Genomic DNA, 17,923 nt, shown 5'->3' with positions numbered 1-17,923 from the left:
ACCTCTCTAGAACTCAATTTCCTCTTGAGGGACTTGGTCCATATTATCTCTCAGGTTTGTTCCAGTTCTAAACATGCTGGAATTATCTTTTTGAATGAAAGAATGAGAGAGCATTTATTACGTGTTTATTTGCTGTATCAAAAGAACTGTGTTGACTCCCTGGAGATCCAAATAGAGAAGCAAGTCAGTGCCTCATGCCTCAATTTTTCGAGCTCACAATTCAGGGGGGAAACAAAATTGACATCTGATTTTGACAGCCCTAGTGTGCAGGGTGAAGTAACAGAGCCGATGGCAGTGCCTCTTCTTTAAGGTCATTCCCATTGATAGTGTCCAGAATATTGATGCTAGGAATTATCTTTTCTGGATTTCAGTAATTGTAGTTGAGTTGTGAGATCTGGATTCAAAATCTTGCTGCACACCTCTCTGCCCTCTTGCTGTGTGATCTTTGCTTTCTGTCTCTGGGTATCAGCATCCATCTGTCCAATCAATTGCTTCCCCCGCCCTTTCCTAGTCCCACTTACCCTCTTCAGGATGTGGGAATTAAAGAGAAAACATCTCTGAATCCCTTTGAACTCTATGGATGAAGGTGTTATCTACGTCTAAGACATTATTATTAAAAGACAATTCCTTTGAAAATGGAAATTGTGGAATCACACTTCCTCCCAATTATGATGGGAATTAATGAGGAATTTGCTCAGTGCTGAAGACTTTGAATTGATCCTTCCAGGTGTCCAAAGGAAATTCACATTTACACTTCCTTCAGAAATCGCTTTGTAAAATGCAGGGGGTAGCACTTCATTTCCCAGAGATCACAAGATAGCCACACTCTTCCTGGGATGAGAGATGCTCCCAAGTATTAGTTGACTATCTGTTAGCCCTCTGGCTAATTAGAAACGTGAATCTAATTTCACGGATTTCAACCCCTGTCAATTTATTTTGTGTATGCTGGTAATGACGCTGCTTATTTGATTCTCAGGAATAAAATAAGAGAAGAGAGAGAGAGCCACAAATGAAAACCAATGAAAAAGAGAGTCTTCACTTTTCTTACACTCTTCTCAACTGGTCCCTTTAATTGAGGAAATAACATATGATTTAATATACATTAAAATGTCATCATTACAACATTAACCCAGTCTACTGAGAAAAAGAGATCTTTAAGAAGGATTACCCATTAAAGACAGACCACTTTCGAGAGGACTGAAACGCTCACTTGTTGGGGGTCATGGACCACAAGGCAAAAGTGGCACCCCAATTCCCTCTTTGCCAATGAAGGGAATAATAATGATAACGTTAACAATAACAAGCCTTCATACAATGATTAGAATTTTAAAAATGCATTATCTCGGTGGATGGATTCTTACAACAAGCCTGGATTCTAGCAAGGCAGGGCAGCTCCTATTATTTTTGTTTTATGGATGTGGAAATGGGTCTCAGAGTCGCAGAGGGGTTAAGAGTTTTGCCCAAGGTCACATAGCTAGTAAAATAGCAGAGCTGGGACTACAACCAAGGTCTCCTGACTCCCAGGCCAGTGCTTTGTCCAGTACATAATGCGGACTTAATGGATGTTATTACAGAAACACAATGCTACTCCCTGACACTAAGAAACAGTAGCCTAATATACAGGCTACTGTGTTATGTTTTAATAGCTTGTGTGTGCTAAACTTTTGGAATAACATATATGCAGATGATACACGTGTATATACATATACATGCATATGCAGAAGGCATTAAGCCCAGATATACGCATGTATTTACACACATATGTGTGTAAATAGGTAGTGCATGGAGCATAATAGATGATTACTAAATTTTGATCCATTACAACAAACACGCACACACACCTATGTATGGATGCATGTGCACATATGCAATACCCATGGATTGAGCCCACCTTAGCTCACCTAACAGAAGGAGGATGTCCTTACTTTTCAGGCCTGCCAGACTCATTCCTCTCCACATGTATTTGTGTTAAAATATCCCTTCCCTTACTTTCTACCTTTCAAAATGGGAACTGTACTTAAGGATCCAGTTAAATTTCACCTCATCAATAAAATGGATGTCAGTTAGTTCTGGCTACTCTTCATGACCCCATTTGATGATAAAGATACTGGAGTGGTCTTCCATTTCCTTCTCCAGCTCATTTAACAGAGGAAGAAGCTGAAGTAAATAGGGTTAAGTGACTTGTGCAGGCTCACACAACTAGTAAGGTTAGAGTTAAACTTTAGTTCTCCTGACTCCAGGGTCAGTGATCTATCCACTGCACCACTTAGCTGTCCCTTAGAAACATGTGTATGTTTATCTCTATTTCCTTTTTCCTCCCTCTTTTTTTCCTCTTCCTCCTTCCTCTTCTCTTTCTCCTCTTTCTTTTCCTCCTTTTTTCTCTTTCTCCCTTCTTCTCTATCTTTCCTTCATGATGTGATGAAATTACAGGATTTGCTTTAGGAGGTCTATTGCTAAAGTTTCAACCATGGCTATTGCTGAAATTTACTCACTTATTAAAAAGAATCATCTCTGCTTCTAGTTCCATTTGGCTAACATGAACAGTATCTGGATAATATTGAGAAAAATACTTTTCATCTTTGCTTCTTAGACCCTTATTTTGGTCAGTGTTATTTGAACAAATGACGTTTACACTAATCATTTCTGGAATTTAGGATTAGCTCATTCATTTATTCAGTAATTGAAGAATTACTACCCTCATAGCACTGTTCTAGAAAAACAAGTACAGGGAGCAGTCCCTTAGGTTCAGGACTTCATGATTTGTGCAGGAAGACAGGAAATATACATATGAAACATGTAATACTGCAAGGCAGTATATATGGTAGACGCCAAAATAAATAACAAATAATTGCCAAATGAGCTCAGAGAAAGGAAATATCATTGTGGACTAAAGTAATCAGGGAGGGTTTTATGGATGAGGTGAGACTTAATTGGGTCCTTAAGTACAGTTCCCATTTTGAAAGGTAGAAGGGAAGGGAAATGATATTTCAACACAATGCATTGGAGAGGAATGAGTCTGGTAGGTCTGAAAAGTAAGGACATCATCCTCCTGTTAGGTGAGCTAAGGTGGGCTCAATAGCAGCATAAGACATGACATTAACCATCAGAGAGACCCTCTGTTTGCACTTCCCAAACACAGGAGATAACACACACAAGGGAGTGCTTGAGATACTTCAGGATCACCTCAGTCTTATCTAACTATATTCACTCCTCCAGTTCCAATCGGACACCATTCTTCTTCCTCCCTCCTCTATAGTCTGATGACAATTTGTGTCTGTTTTCTCCATCACCTGCGTACCAACCCTTTCCTTGCACCCCTAACTCAATATGGAAATGCCACTGAAATGGACTCTGATTTTTTTCTATCAGAAGGAAGAGTTGTGGGTTATGGGTAGCATCACTTGGTATCCCAGCTGCTTAGCATCCCAATTTCTTGAGTTAAATCTTAGAAGATTTTTTATGGGCTAAAGGAGTTCATAGATGAGACTTAATTGGGTTCTTTTTGGGGGGAAATTTTGTTTTTATTCCATTCACAAAATGTGCAAAGTCTGGCTAGAGGACCATGGAAAGGCAACTACATCTCTGATTATAATCCAGAAGAAAATGGAACTTGCACTTGTATCAGTACCATTTAAGAGGGCTTCCCAACATTCTTTTTTAAAAGACAAAGCTTCACAAGGTTTTGCAAGAGGGAATGTTGAAAATCATCTGTGGATATGTTTTGAAAATAAAAAGCTTTAAAAAAAAAAAAAAAGAATCCAGCTCTGAAGTCAGGAGGACCGGAGTTCAAATGTGGCCTCCAACACTTAACACTTCCTAGCTGTGTGATCCTAGGTAAGTCACTTAACCCCAATTGCCTCAGTAAAAAAAAATAATAGTAAAAAAAAAAAAGACAAAGCTTGTCAACCTTTTCCAAGGCTTGAGAGGCAGTTCTATATTCCTTTTAAAATCCACCCATCGATGCAAGGAGGACTCCCTTGGAGGCAGGTTGGACCAGGCAACCCAAGATTTTAGAGCTAATGTCATTTCACCTGATTTTGTACTAAGTAACTAAGCCCAGTGGAGTTGATCCCCTTCTCAGCTCAAAGCAGATTACAATTCTTCCTTTGATTTCTCTTCCCTTGTTAGCATGAGATAGTCTCAAGTTACATGAACTATATCAAAAAGCATAGCTTTCAAATGGCCCTATGGCTCATGCCATCTGGAGTATAATTCATATTTTAACAGGTGGAAAGGAAGGAAAGTAGAATATAAGGCCGGAGAGGTGGGATAGGATGTGGGGAATATGGAGTAATATGTAATGGATGCTAAAATAATGACTTTGGAGTTTATTCTATAGATAATGGGGAGACACTGAAAGGTTTTTGAGGAAAATTAGTACAGGAACTAGTAAGGCTGAGGCTTTGGAAGCCAGCAATTCTCACCAATCTCTGTCCTCCTTGTTTAACCTGGGTCCATTCTTCTGGACTTGTCTGTCTCTTCAACATGGGATCTAAGCTCTCCAATGCTTCCATTTTATCACCACCTCAGATTTGGGAGGAAACAATTCTAATTTTAGTTCTACTCTAAACTTTGGAAGGGAAATAAATACTCTGAAATGGGCAGGTTGATTCTCATAGCCAAAGGGAATGTTAAGTAATAAAGAATAACAGAATGATTATAATCAGTTGAGAGGCAAGCATGATTAGCATGTTTATATTCGCTCCTTCCCTCGCTCTTTCCTCTGTTCTTCATCCAAAGTTTATTGGATTGATGAGAAGAGCTAATCTATCATAGCTGATCATTACAATCTCCCTGCTGCTATGTACAATGTTCCTCTGGTTTTGCTCACTGCACTCAGCATCTCTTTCCAGGCTTTTCAGAAATCATCCTGCTCATCATTTCTTATAGAACAATAGTATTTCATTCCATTCATGTACAGTGACTTATTCAGCCATTTCCCAATTCACAGGCATCCACTCATTTTCCAGTTCCCTGCTACCACAATTGCCACTATAAACATTTTTGCACACGTGGGACCTTTTCCCCTTTTAATGATCTCTTTGGGATACAGACCCAGTAGAGATGCTGTTGGATCAAAGGGTATTCTCATTTTATAGCTCTTTGGGCTATAGACAGCAGCTCAATAAGAGTTGCTGATTTGCCATTTCATTTTTCACCTCCATTGAATACAGACTGATCAAGGGCAAGTTCTTATAATCTTGTTTGGTGACCATTTCGCTTCTACTTGGGAAACTTCCTCTATATCATCATCACAACTGCTCGGATAGCTGTTCCCCTGTTTTTAGAGTGCCTGGGAAGAGGAATACATCCCTTCTTTCCAAAACACCACAAACAATAACAGAGGAAATAAAACACCAACGGGCAGCAGCCCCATCCCAGATACAGCCTTGCTTATTAGGAGGCCATGAAATCACGGTTTGTACCTGGGTTTGGGGAAGAGTACTCCAAAGCTCTGTAGCTCAGAGAATTATCCTTACACTTCAAGGCCAGAAGGAAGAAAAAACCTAAGGGACAGGGAATGTCAAAGAGATGGACAGACTTTGTGTTCAGCATACGGTTAAAAGGCTTTTTGCCATTGCAGTTTGGATCCCTTAGTCAACAATGCCCGTCTGAGTCGCAGAATTGGGGGATAGAAGAAGGGCCCCTCCATCACATCTGACCTGAAACTGACCCTCTTCAACCTTCCTCAAACTTGTGATGGTGACGTCGACTGAGCCGTGCTTCAAAGTGGGGAAAGGGGGTGGTAGAATGCAACGTTTACAACATGATAAAAATAGAGTCTTAGGAAGATAAGCCTGGAAATGATGAATTGCAATGAAGAAAGATGGCAAGGAACCCATGGGAAAGTTATTGCTCCAGTTCAGGTGTGAAGTGATGAGAACCTGAGCCAAAGCAGTAGCAGTGGAAATAAAGAGAGAAAACTCATAGAGGTGCTTTTTTTTTTCAGGAGGAATTAAACAATATAATATCTTTCTCCTAAACTAATAATTACACAATCATTATTCCTCATCCTGCAGAGAGCAAAGTATGCTTTCTGTAAATAGGCTTGTAAGATTGTAAGGATTTTCCTGGGGCTTTGGAAGCACCAGAGCCTCTGACTGTGGTGAGGGGTTACTTGACTGGAGGGGGGAAAAAGAGGGGGATTTGAGTCCCCTTCCTTCCTTCTCTCTCCCACCTCCCTCAGAATTTTGTTTACTTGCTAACCCTGAAAGTTTGGGCTTCAGAAAATTTACCAAGTATTTTGCTGTGGTTGAGTCATATCACGTACAACTCTCTGTGACCTTCATTTGGAGTTTTCTTGGCAAAGATACTGGGGTGATTCGCCATTTCCTTCTCCAGCTCATTTTGCAGATGGGAAATTGAGGCAAATAGGGATAAGTGACTTTCCTAGGGTCACACAGGTAGTATCTGAGACTGGATTTGAACTCAAGACCTTGTAAATCCAGGGCTGATGCTCTATCCACTGTGTAATTTAGCTTCCCCTACCAAGTATTTACTAGCTGATTAAAAGGTTTAGGATTAGGTAGGTAGCCCAGTGAATAATAATAATGATAATAATAATAATAATTAACTTGCATACAATATTTATGTGCCAGACACTGTACTAAGTTCTCTACAATTACTATCTTATTTGATCCTCACAATAATCCTGAGGGGGTTATTATTATTATTACTGTCCATTTTGCAGGTGATGCAACTGAGGCAGACAGAAGTGATTTGATGGAGATCTGGCTGCATTTGAATTCAGTTCTTCCTGATTTCAGACCCCATGCTTTATCCACTTTCACCCAGCTGCTTCATACACAAAGAGCTTGACCCATAGTCAGCCTGAGATGCTAAGGGGGGGGAGGGGGACACCTGAAAAAAAGCTGATACTTGACACCATAGGAGTGGGTGATGTAAGTAACACTGACCCTGCTGCTGCCCACTGCCCAAAGGTCAGTTAGATTATATTTCACCCTTCCCTCAGGACTCTCTGGTTCTCAAGGGTATTCAGGATATGCAGGTTCTCTGTCCATGGTGTTCACTCAAGCTCCTATGAGGATCCCCTGAGCCTCAGTTCCATTTAACAGTCACATTAGCTTTTACAAAGAATCTTATTATAGATCTACAAACATGCTCTGTGACAGGCTGAGTTGGGAGTGGTGGTGGAACATGACCCCTCCCCTCCCACTACCTCAGTCTTGGAGGAGGGGAAGGGGATTAGGTTCTCAGTTTAACTCAGTTTTTACAGAGCCCATAATTCTAGCTGGAAGCCCTTTGGCTCAAATCCCAGCCCCCCTGCCTTCCCAGGGTTTTCTTGCTGAGCTGGCTTTTGGAATCCTACCTCTAAGATCACCACATAGCCAGATCTGGTGGGGGTCCATCTCTATCTAGGATCTATGGACAGACAAAAAGGAATAGAGACCCCTGTTTCTCAGAGCCATGGGATGAAGGAGAGCAGGGAAGGGAGATTTCCCCCCTCACTGATTTAGTTCACTAAATAACCTCCAGCCTCTCTGGAGGCTGAGCAGGAAAGTGAGTGCAGGAAACAGAGGGAGGCTGTCCCAAGTTGGCAGTGTTAAAGGTGAAGGCAGATGAGAGAGACTGTTCCCACCCAAGTGGGAGAATCTTTCCCAGAAGCCGGGTCAGTCAGTCAATAAACATTACTAAATGATTATTACTATGTTCCAGGCACTGTGCTGAGCAGTGGGGCTATAAATACAAAAAAGAAAAATGCTCCCTGCCCTCAAGGAGCCTGCAATCATCAAAGAAGACAACACTCAAAAGAAAGCTCAAAGGCAGGAAAACTTGCCTGAGATAGGAGTGTCAGACTAAGGGGAAAGAAGTCCCCAGCTCTTAGGCAGGATACAGAAATCTGGTGGGAAAATGGCTCCAAGCTTCCATTCCACTGAGATTTCTAAGGGAGCTTGCAGAAAAGGGAAAATGTTTTGTGACATCCTCTGGTGGGGGTTTGGGGGATGGGGATGGACTAGGAGACCCATGGTCCAAAAAGGAGGGTATGATGCAGAGAAAAGAGCCCTGATTCTGGAAGCAAGGAATCTAGATTTTAATCTCTTACTGCATATGTATCTTTTTGAGAATTCACTTAATCTCCCTCGGCCTCAGTTTCCTCATCTAAAATGGGGAGGAGGATTTGAATTTAATAACATAAAGTTCCAACTGCAAATCTCTATAGGAAAAGTTAGGATTAGAGACTTCTGGCAATGATGGTCAGCAGAAGGGAAGGAGATTATGGAGGTAGAAAGACTGGAAGACTGAGGAAAGAGGAGAAAGGCAGAAAGAGAAAAGATTGATACCTAAAATTAAGAAGATGGGATTAGGGATTTAGCTTAAATCCTGCTATACAGTAACACTTTTTAAATTCCTTTTGGGTGACTAACAAGTGGAGGGTTTAGCCTTGGCAAGAGTCATGGATCCTAGAAAGGATTCTTTAATTTCAAGACTATTGAATTTAAATCACTCATTTGACAGATCAGGGAATTTAGTCCCAGAGAGGAACATAGTGGTATTCTGAAACTGGAAGGACTTTGAGATGTGGAAGAGAGAGAGAGGGGCAGAGAGGTTCAAAGTTGTCCTAATTGATAAATGATCAAAAGATATGATCTATGCCCAAAGGGCTATAAATTCATGTATATCCTTTGATCTATCAAGATCACTACTAGGCATGAATCCCAAAAAGTTTGTTTTTTTTTTTTAATAAGGAAAAGGACCTATGTGTACAAAAATATTTATAACAAATCTATTCTCAGGGCAAAAAATCAGAAATTGAGGGGATGCCCATCAATTGGGGAATAACTAAATAAATTGTGGTATGTGCTAATGATGGAATATTATTGTTCTATGGGATATGATGAGCAGGATGCTCTCAGAAAAAACCTGGAAAGTGCTCCATAAACTCAAGCAAAGTGAAATGTACTGTGTACAAAGTAATAGCAATGTTGGGGAATGATTAATTGAACATGACTTTGCTATTCTCAGGAGAATGATCCATAACTACTCTGAAGGACTTATGATGAAAAATCTTGTCCATACCCAGAGAAGGAACTGATAGTATCTGAATACAGATTGAAACATTTTCCCTTTCCCTTTCCCTCCTTCCCTCTCTCCATCCCTCCTTCCTCACTTATTCACTCGTTACCTTCCTTTATTTTTCTTGAGGGGTTGGGTTTTTTTGTTTGTTTGTTTTTGTTTGTTTGTCTTTGGTTAGGGTGGGAAATCTATGTTTCCTTTTGTTTTTTAATCAAAGCTTTCCATTTTCAAAATATACACATGGACAATTTTCAGCACCCATCCCTGCAAAACCTTGTGCTCTAATTTTTCCCTTCCCTCCTCCCATCCCTTGCCCCTGATGGCAAGCTATTCAATATATGTTAAACATGTGCAATTGTTCTATACATATTTCTACAATTATGCTGCATAAGAAAAATCAGATCAAAAAGAAAAAAATGAGAGCAAAAACAACATTGGTCCCCATGCATAGAATTCTTTCCCTCCTCATCTCTGCCCCCTGGTTGCCCCTGGCTTTTTCTGGCTTTCTTCAAATCTCACTTTTTATAGGAAGCCTTTCTTCTATTGATTATTTCCAATTTATCCTGTATATAGCTTGTTTGTACTAATTATTTGTATTTTGTCTCTCCTTTAGATGGTGAACTCCTTCAAAAAAGGGACTTGCCTTTTACCTTTCTTTGTATCTTAGTATTTAGTAAAATGTATGTCATATAGTAGGCACTTAATAAGTGTTTTACTTGGCAGATCCTGCTCCATGCCCTTTTTCTTACAGGTCTAGGCCTTTGCTTTGATTTAATCTCTATTCTGAATATTGGTATTATGTCCCACATCTGTGGCTACCCTTTGTGTTCCCAGAATAAAAGCAAAAGAGCTCTAAAAATTAGGTGAGTCATTGTGGGTAGAAGATAAGGCGCGATTTCCCATAAAACATCTGTGTCTGACCAGCCTTCCCAGAAATTAGAAGATAGAATTATTGGTTTTTTTTAAGATAAAAATGGGCCAACTGTTTCTTTTGGAAACTTCCCAGATGAATGTAATATGAGTTTACACCTTTTTCTTCACAACCTAAGAAGAGCCACTATTATCTATCTAGAACCAGTTGATGGTACAATGAGGGAGTCGGGAAGACTTGAATTTAAATCCAGTCTGGGTACTTGCTAGTTGTGTGATCTGAGCAAGTCACTTAACTTCTGTTTACCTCAGTTTCCTCAACTGCAAAATGGAGATAACAGCACCTCCCTCACTGGAGTGTAATGATCAAGTGAGATAATATTTGTAAAGGCATTTGTAAAGGCATAGGTAGAATATAAATGCTTATTTCCTTCCCCTTGCTGACCATAGCTTTGCCTTCTGAGGCTAAGCAGAACAAATCTAACTTTCCTCTCTGTGATAGCCCTTCAAATGCTTGAAGACTGAATCTCCAATATTTCCATGGATGAACAGAGGAGGAGTTTTGGGTTCCGCAGGAGATAAGAGTGTGTTATCTGGTTGCTTGGCTAGGCTTTGGGGAAAAGAGATTATATGTGGAAAGTCCTCCCACTCCCATTCCTGTCTAAGACATATGTACATATGTACAGTTTCAGCATACAAATCTCAGGGCTCAGGGAAGTCCTCTTGGAAAGGGAATAGTGTCTGTACCCTCTGGTAATAAAACTGTAAGATCCCTCCATGTGGAATAGTTGGAATTAAAATCTAGAGTGAAGAAGGAGTCTGTTGAATGAGCAAATGTTACAGTCACCACAATTCATGTGACAATCACAGAACTAAAGAATTTCAGGATTGGAAAGGACCTCACCTGGGCAACCCAACCCACACCTGGGCAGGAATCCTCTACCACATCCCTGACGAATTCTCCCTGAGCCTCTGAGTAGTAGCTTCCACTGAGGGGCAACCCACTGTTTCCTAAAGTAACTCACACCACTTTGAAATAGCTCTAATCATCCCCAAAGGTTTCTTTACACAGAAGTGAAATCTATCACTTTGACATTTCCACCCATTTTTCATAGTTCTGCTCTCTGGGGCCAAGGAGAATAACCCTTATAATCTCCTCCATGTGTTAGCCCTTCAAATTCTTTAAGATAGTTCTCATGTTCCCCTTCCTGACAAATTCTCTTCTCTATGATGTATTCACCTAATTCTTTTAATCAGTCTTGTATACCATGATCTTAACCCCTTTCATTATCCTAGTCAACCATGATAAGTTTCTTGATAATCCTTTCTGGGACAGAATTATTAAAAATAAACTATTACAAATGTGGTCTGAATAAGGTGTTCTGTCATGATGCATCTCTTAAAACAGGCTAAGTTAATGGGATCCTTTTTGTCTGCTGTATCTCATTGTAGATTGATTTTGAGCTTGTCTTATTTTGAGACAACCAGATCATTTTCTCACAAACTGTGATCTAGCCATGATTTCTTCACTCTGTACTTAGGAAACTTATTTTTTAAGTATTTTATTTTTCCAAATACATGTAAAGATAGTTTTCAATATTCATTTTTCTAAGACTTTGTGTTCCAAGTTTTTCTCCCTTCATTCCTTATCTTCTCTCTTTCCAAGACAGCAAGCAATCTGATATAGGCTAAATATGTGCAGTCCTTTAAAACATATTTCCATATCTGTCATCTTGTGCAAGAAAAATCACATCTAAAGGAAAAAATCATGTAAAAGAAAAAAACCCCAAAAAAACAGGTGAAAATACTATGTGTCAGATGGAATTTTCCAACCCAAGTCTATTGGAATTGTTTTGAATTTCTGCATTACTAAGAAGGACGGACTCCATCACAGTTGATCATCTCATGATCTTTTTGTTACTATGTAAAATGTACTCCTGGTTCTGCATGGAACTGATTTTTTTTTTAACCTAAATGTAGGGTTTTGTTTAGTCATAATAAATTACATTTTATTAGATATAAATGAAAGTTCTTGCTTATTGACATCATTTTGGAGACTTACTCTAATTGTCTTTTCCATTTTTAGGTCATCTGCGAATCTGACAAGCATGCTATCATTCAAATCATGAATAAAAATGCTGAGCAACATGGGGGCCAGGGAAGATCACTTTCCAAGTTAACTTTGCCTCACTGATGACTATTACTTGGACCCACTCATTCTACCAGTTCCAAATCTTCCTAACTGTATCTGTCATTTAATCAATCTAGAGAGAGCCCAACAAGTATTTAGTGCAGTTTAATTTCTAAACTGAGTGTCCCACAAAATGTTTAGTTCAGTTTAAGTTTAAACTGTCCTTCCCTTAGTGAAAGCTTCCTTCACTAAGACTTGTGGGACACACTATCTTGTCTACAAGGAAAATAAAAAAGACTTTGTCAAATACTAGTCTTCTTTGTCAAGAATATCTTTAATTCATTAGTATAGATATTCATAGAATATGGACATATTCACCAAATTCTATGCACCTATATGTGTGCAGTCTAGCTATTCAATCAATCAATAGGCATTTATTAAATGTCTACTGTGTTTCAGGGTAGGGATACAAATGAAAAGAATGAAACACTCCCTGTTCTTAGAGTTAGTTTGACATCATCTGATCTTAATGAAGTGAAACTCACTTTTTGGAGTTACTGTTTCTCTTTCAAAATATCTACAACCCATCCCTTTAATAATATATTATAGAATTTTTCCAGAAATCAAAGCTAATTCACTGTCCTATATCTTATTGATTCTCTCCTCTCTTCTCTTCTTCTCTCCTCTCCTCTCCTTTTTTCTTCTCTCCTCTCTCTCTCTCTCTCTCTCTCTCTCTCTCTCTCTCTCTCTCTCTCTCTCTCTCTCTCTCTCTCTCCCTCTCTCTCTCTCCCTCTCCCTCTCCCCCACCCCCTCTCTCTCTCTCTCTCTCTCTCCATTTGTCTTTTTCCAATCTTGTGGGACCTCTCCCTTTCTCTTTGATCTTTGTGAGTTCAGCAGTTCCACCTGTCAGTTCTTTTAATATCCAAGGATGTAGTATATCTGAGCCTGACAACTTGAACTTTTTGAGAGTAGCTAGGATGCTCCCTTACCACCTCCTTATTTATCCTGAATTTCATTGTTCTATCAGCCACTTTTATTATATTCTTGATATTCAAAGGTCATTCTCATGGCAGAGAAAATAGAAGCAAAATGTAAGTTGAGTGGTACTCTCTTCTTACTGCCATCTGTTATTATTATCTCGCCGAACCTTCATTTTTAAATTGGCCTTAGCATTTGTCATCAGACTTAGATCTTTCTGAGTTTTAATACTTCTGACATATTTTATATGACTAAGCCTATCTTTTGTATTCATTCTCCATTTGTTATCCTTCTTATCATATTCTATGTCTTTTAAACATCTGAGTTGTTTGATGATTTCTCATGGGGGACCATCACTGTCTTCAGAGTGTTTCTTATTTTCTTTCTCATCAGCCATTTCTATTTGTATTTAAAGAATTTCCTTCTTGAAAGTGTCTCATCTCTCTTGGGCCAAGTTGCTTTATAGAGCTTTAGGTCATGGGATATTCCTTGTCGTTTCTCTGCACTTTATGAAATCAGCAGTTCCCATATCTAGGGTTTTGTGCCATACTAGACTCTGTTTTCTTTTCCATAGTGAATTCTAAGATGGAGTGGTCATAAACTCCATTTTTCTCATTATTTCTACTTTAACAATTAATTCATCCTAAGTAAGACTCACATCTAGAAGAGCAGATCCTTTCTCTCGTCTCCCTTATGTTTTCTTGGGACTTCTAGTAGAGTCATAACTAAGGCACAGCAGCTGCAGCTCAGCCCCAAGGGCTCGTCTGTTAGGTGGGGAGGGGACTGCTTTCTCCTTAGGTTATTCTTCTATTGTCGATACCCTATGCTTCATGTGTTCTGCTGATCCTGAGAGAAGGTGAGGGAGCCAGGTTGTTGCTAGCAAAGGATGGGAGGAGCCTACGTACTCTGGGGAAATAGGGCTGGACTTGTCTCAGGAGATGGTGGGGCTTCTCTTGCTGGACCAAGTATTGCTTAAAGAGACAGGTGATTCAGAGACAGCTAATGGGCTGAGAAATCACTTCCTGCCCATGATCAGCCCAAGCCTGCCCTATTGAATTACAGTTATTTGAAAAGGACAGGGAGAGTTTCCTGGCTATGGGATAGCTCCTTTTCCATGTTCTGGGATTTTCCCATGAGACTGTGTAGTTATACATCTGCTTCCTGATGCCTTTATTTCTCGCCCTAATTCTTGTGAAACTTAGAAAACTGAAGAATTCTCATCAATTTAATGACTGATCATGATTACAGAGGACTGATGGTAGAAATGGGCCATTCACTTCCTGACAGAGAGATGATGGAGTCAAGATGGAAAGCAAGGCAGATAGATATTTTTGGACACAGCCCATGTGGGAGTTTGTTTTGCATATTTGTTAGGAGAGCTTTGTTTTTCCTTTGGGAGGAGGAAGGGAGGGAGAGAAAATAAATGCTTATTAATTTTTAAATGTCATTAAAAGGAGAGATCATAGGTTGTTTGACTTTGGCTGGCTTGATGACCCTTCAGATCAACAATCCACTTGATGTCCTTTTTACTAATGATCCCAATTGCTACTGATACTTTTATCTTTACTGTTACTACTGTCGAACTTATTTTGTTATTTCCTTGGGATCAATTAGGACAAAGCTGAGCCCTGCCACTTATTACTTGTGTGATATTAGGGAAGTCACATTTAGTAATAATGAGTGAGTACTTACATAGTACTTTAAGACTTGCAAAGCACTTTATATATGTTTTTTGGTCTTTGCAACAACTCTGTAAAGTAGGTGCTATCACTATTCGCATTTTACAGATGAGGTAATTGAAGCTGAGAAAGGCTAATGACTTGCCTAGAGTCACACACACACACACACACACACACACACACACATCCTGTCTGAGACAGGATCTGAACTCAGGCTTTCTTGGCTGTAAAGTTCAGCACTCTTATCTATTATGACACTTTGACCTATTTGAGGTCTTTTGGGCTGTTTCCTTATCTGTAAAAAGAGTGTGTTAGAATAAATGACCTCTAAGATCCCTTCTAGTGTTAAATTCTTTGCTCTTATACATTGTTCTTGGCAGCCACAACAATATCCTTCCCTGACTCTGAGAATCTATCTAGTTTCTTCATCCTGATCCAGATTATTAGATATACACTGAGCTCTGTTATTGACAGACATTGATCTGGGAAAATGAAAATTTTTTTTTACCATAAACCCCAGTCTCTTTCCAGCCTCCAGGGGGTGAACATGGGGTGAATTAAATTAAGAAGTCCCCCCACTCCTCCTAGCTTCTTTGCTCTGGTCTTGACCTGGCATCTTGGAGAGAGAAAACTTTAGATGACACTGAAATGACAGATGGAGGGAGAGCCATGTGTCTGGGGACAGCTGCCTCTCTCCCTTCTTCTTCTCCACCTCCCTGGTTTTGCACCTGTTAAAAACTAAATTTAGGCCATTAAAACTTTATACGAGAAGAAATAAAACAGCAGGAGCCAAGAAAAGAAAAGACTGGTTTTGGAAAAGAATAAATTAACCCCACACTTTAAATTTATTCCATAACTTTTTCATAGATTCCTAATAATGGGATGAATGCTTTGTCCATCTGGGGCCATCAGTAAGCCCTCTCAATCATAGAATCACATAATGATATAGGTGGAAAGGACTTCAGGGATCCCATTATTCAACTCATATTTGACCAAAAGACTCTTTTATATCCAGCATTCATCACCATACATTTCTCTGCTCAGAAATCTTCAATGAAGGAAAGTTGATTTCTTCCCCAAAAAGTCCATCCCATTTTTAGAGAGCTCTAATTGTTAAGAAGGTTTTCCTTGCATCAAGAGTAATTGGTGCCTCTGAAATTTCTATTTCTTGTCCTTTTTGATGTCCTTTGAGACTAAGCGGAATAAGTTTAATATAACTTTCATCAAATCACCCATTAAATATTTGAAGACATCATTCATGTCTCCTCCCAGTCTTCTTTTCTCCAGGCTAATCATCCTTATTTCCTCCAGTATATCCTTGAATGGCGAGGTCATCAGCTTCTTTACTATTCTAATCTCTTTCACTTAATTTTCCAGCTTGTCTATATAATTTTAAAAAGATGGAACCCAGAACTAGGCACAGTACTCCAAGTGTGATCTAACCAGGGCAGAGTACAGTTGGACCATTCATCTCCTGTCTTCTAGACTCTGTATCCTTCTTGATACAGTTTAGACTTATATTCCTCTTTTTGTCTTACCATTGATTCAAGGTCGGTGTCCACTAAAACCTCCCATGTAAAAACATAACTCAAGGGAACCATGAGCTGTGGTTGTGATTGCTCTGTAAGTGTGTGTTAGAGGTGGGGAGGATGTCAGAGAATAAAAAGAGAAGAGAATGGAAGGTGGGAGTCAACAAGTAACATTTTTTCAGTACCTCTCATATGCCAGGCACTGTGCTAAACACTGGGGTTAGACACAGATAATGCCTGCTCTCTGAAAGCTCACAATATAACAGGGGAGACAACTGTACAATTATTATCTAGCTCTCTATCCATCCATCTATGCATCCATCTATCTATCTATCCATCTATCCATCTGTCTATCCATCTCTTTGTCTGTCTCTCCATCCATTCATCATCTATCCATCCTTCCATCTTCCTCCCTTCCTTCCTTCTTTCCTTCCTTCCTTCCTTCCTTCCTTCCTTCCTTCCTTCCTTCCTTCCTTCCTTCCTTCCTTCCTTCCTATCATCTATTTGTCTATGTGTATCTATATATATATGAATGTAACATATATAATATTTCCATATTATGTATGTGTGATATATATATGTAATATGTGTATGGATCTGTGTTCTAACAGAAGATGGAATTCTAGTTGGGATACTAAGGAAGAAAAGGCAAGGAGATGAGTCCCCTCTTCATTTGAAGCAGGCATAAAGGAGGAAGTAGTGGCGGAAGGCTTCTGAGGGATGTGAGCTGATGAGGATTGTCCCCACTGAGCAGTTGGCAAAGGCCAATTATCACAGTGTCTGGATTCTTCAGTCATGTCCTGTGATCTCACTCTCATCTAGAAAAGTCCGATATTTCCCAGGTCACAGTTACATGCCTGATTTTCCCGGGACTGGGTCCTACCATAACGTCCTGCCCTCTAGCTTTTGGTGAACCTCAAAGGTTTCTTTTTCACACTCTCTACCTCAGTCAGATGTACATGGTCACCACCTACTCCCAAATGCTCCAGTTGCTGGAGTGAGAAACTAGCCCAAGAGGAAAATGCTGTAGTGTATAGAGCAGGTCTTGGAGTCCCAAGGGCTGGTTTAAGCTCTGAATCTGACATACCAGCTGTGTGAGCACAGCAACTTTCTGAGATGATAGCAACTGACAAGTTACTAATCAGCACCAGTAAAGGGAGTTTCCACACTGGGAGTTCCCTTTACTGTACAAGTCCTGGACAAAACCCAAATCTGAGCAAAATAGGCTACAGATCCCTCTAGTTTCTGAGCGGCTGCATGCAACGAGAAAGGGATGGGTTTTGGTAGGGCTTGCTTATGCAGTAGAAATGTATATCTTTGGGAGTTGGAGGTACAAGGACAATTCTCTGTTGTTTGTGTCTAATAATAGCTAGTATTGATATAGTGTTTTAAAGTCTGCAAAGTGTTTTTACAAATGTCTGGGTAGTTTGCTGGCATCTTTGGGGAATTAGATCAAAAGAACAAAGGTCAGACTCCCTGCTCACCTAGAGCTGCCTCAATATTATGAACATTTTCCTGAGTCAGTGAGAAAAGGGGGGAGGGAGGATGGATCCTTGCGACCCAGAGGAGATATTTAGTAAGGAGATCAGTTACTCTGAGTCATTCTTACCACCACTCAACAGATCTCTTGCCAAGTTCACTGCCACTCCACAGACAGATTTCTACATTAACCAGGCAGAGTAGAAACATTTGTAGGAGGC

Source organism: Sarcophilus harrisii, chromosome 2, assembly GCF_902635505.1.
Source record: "Sarcophilus harrisii chromosome 2, mSarHar1.11, whole genome shotgun sequence".
Lineage (NCBI taxonomy): Eukaryota > Metazoa > Chordata > Mammalia > Dasyuromorphia > Dasyuridae > Sarcophilus > Sarcophilus harrisii.
Note: the sequence above shows the minus strand (reverse complement) of the source record.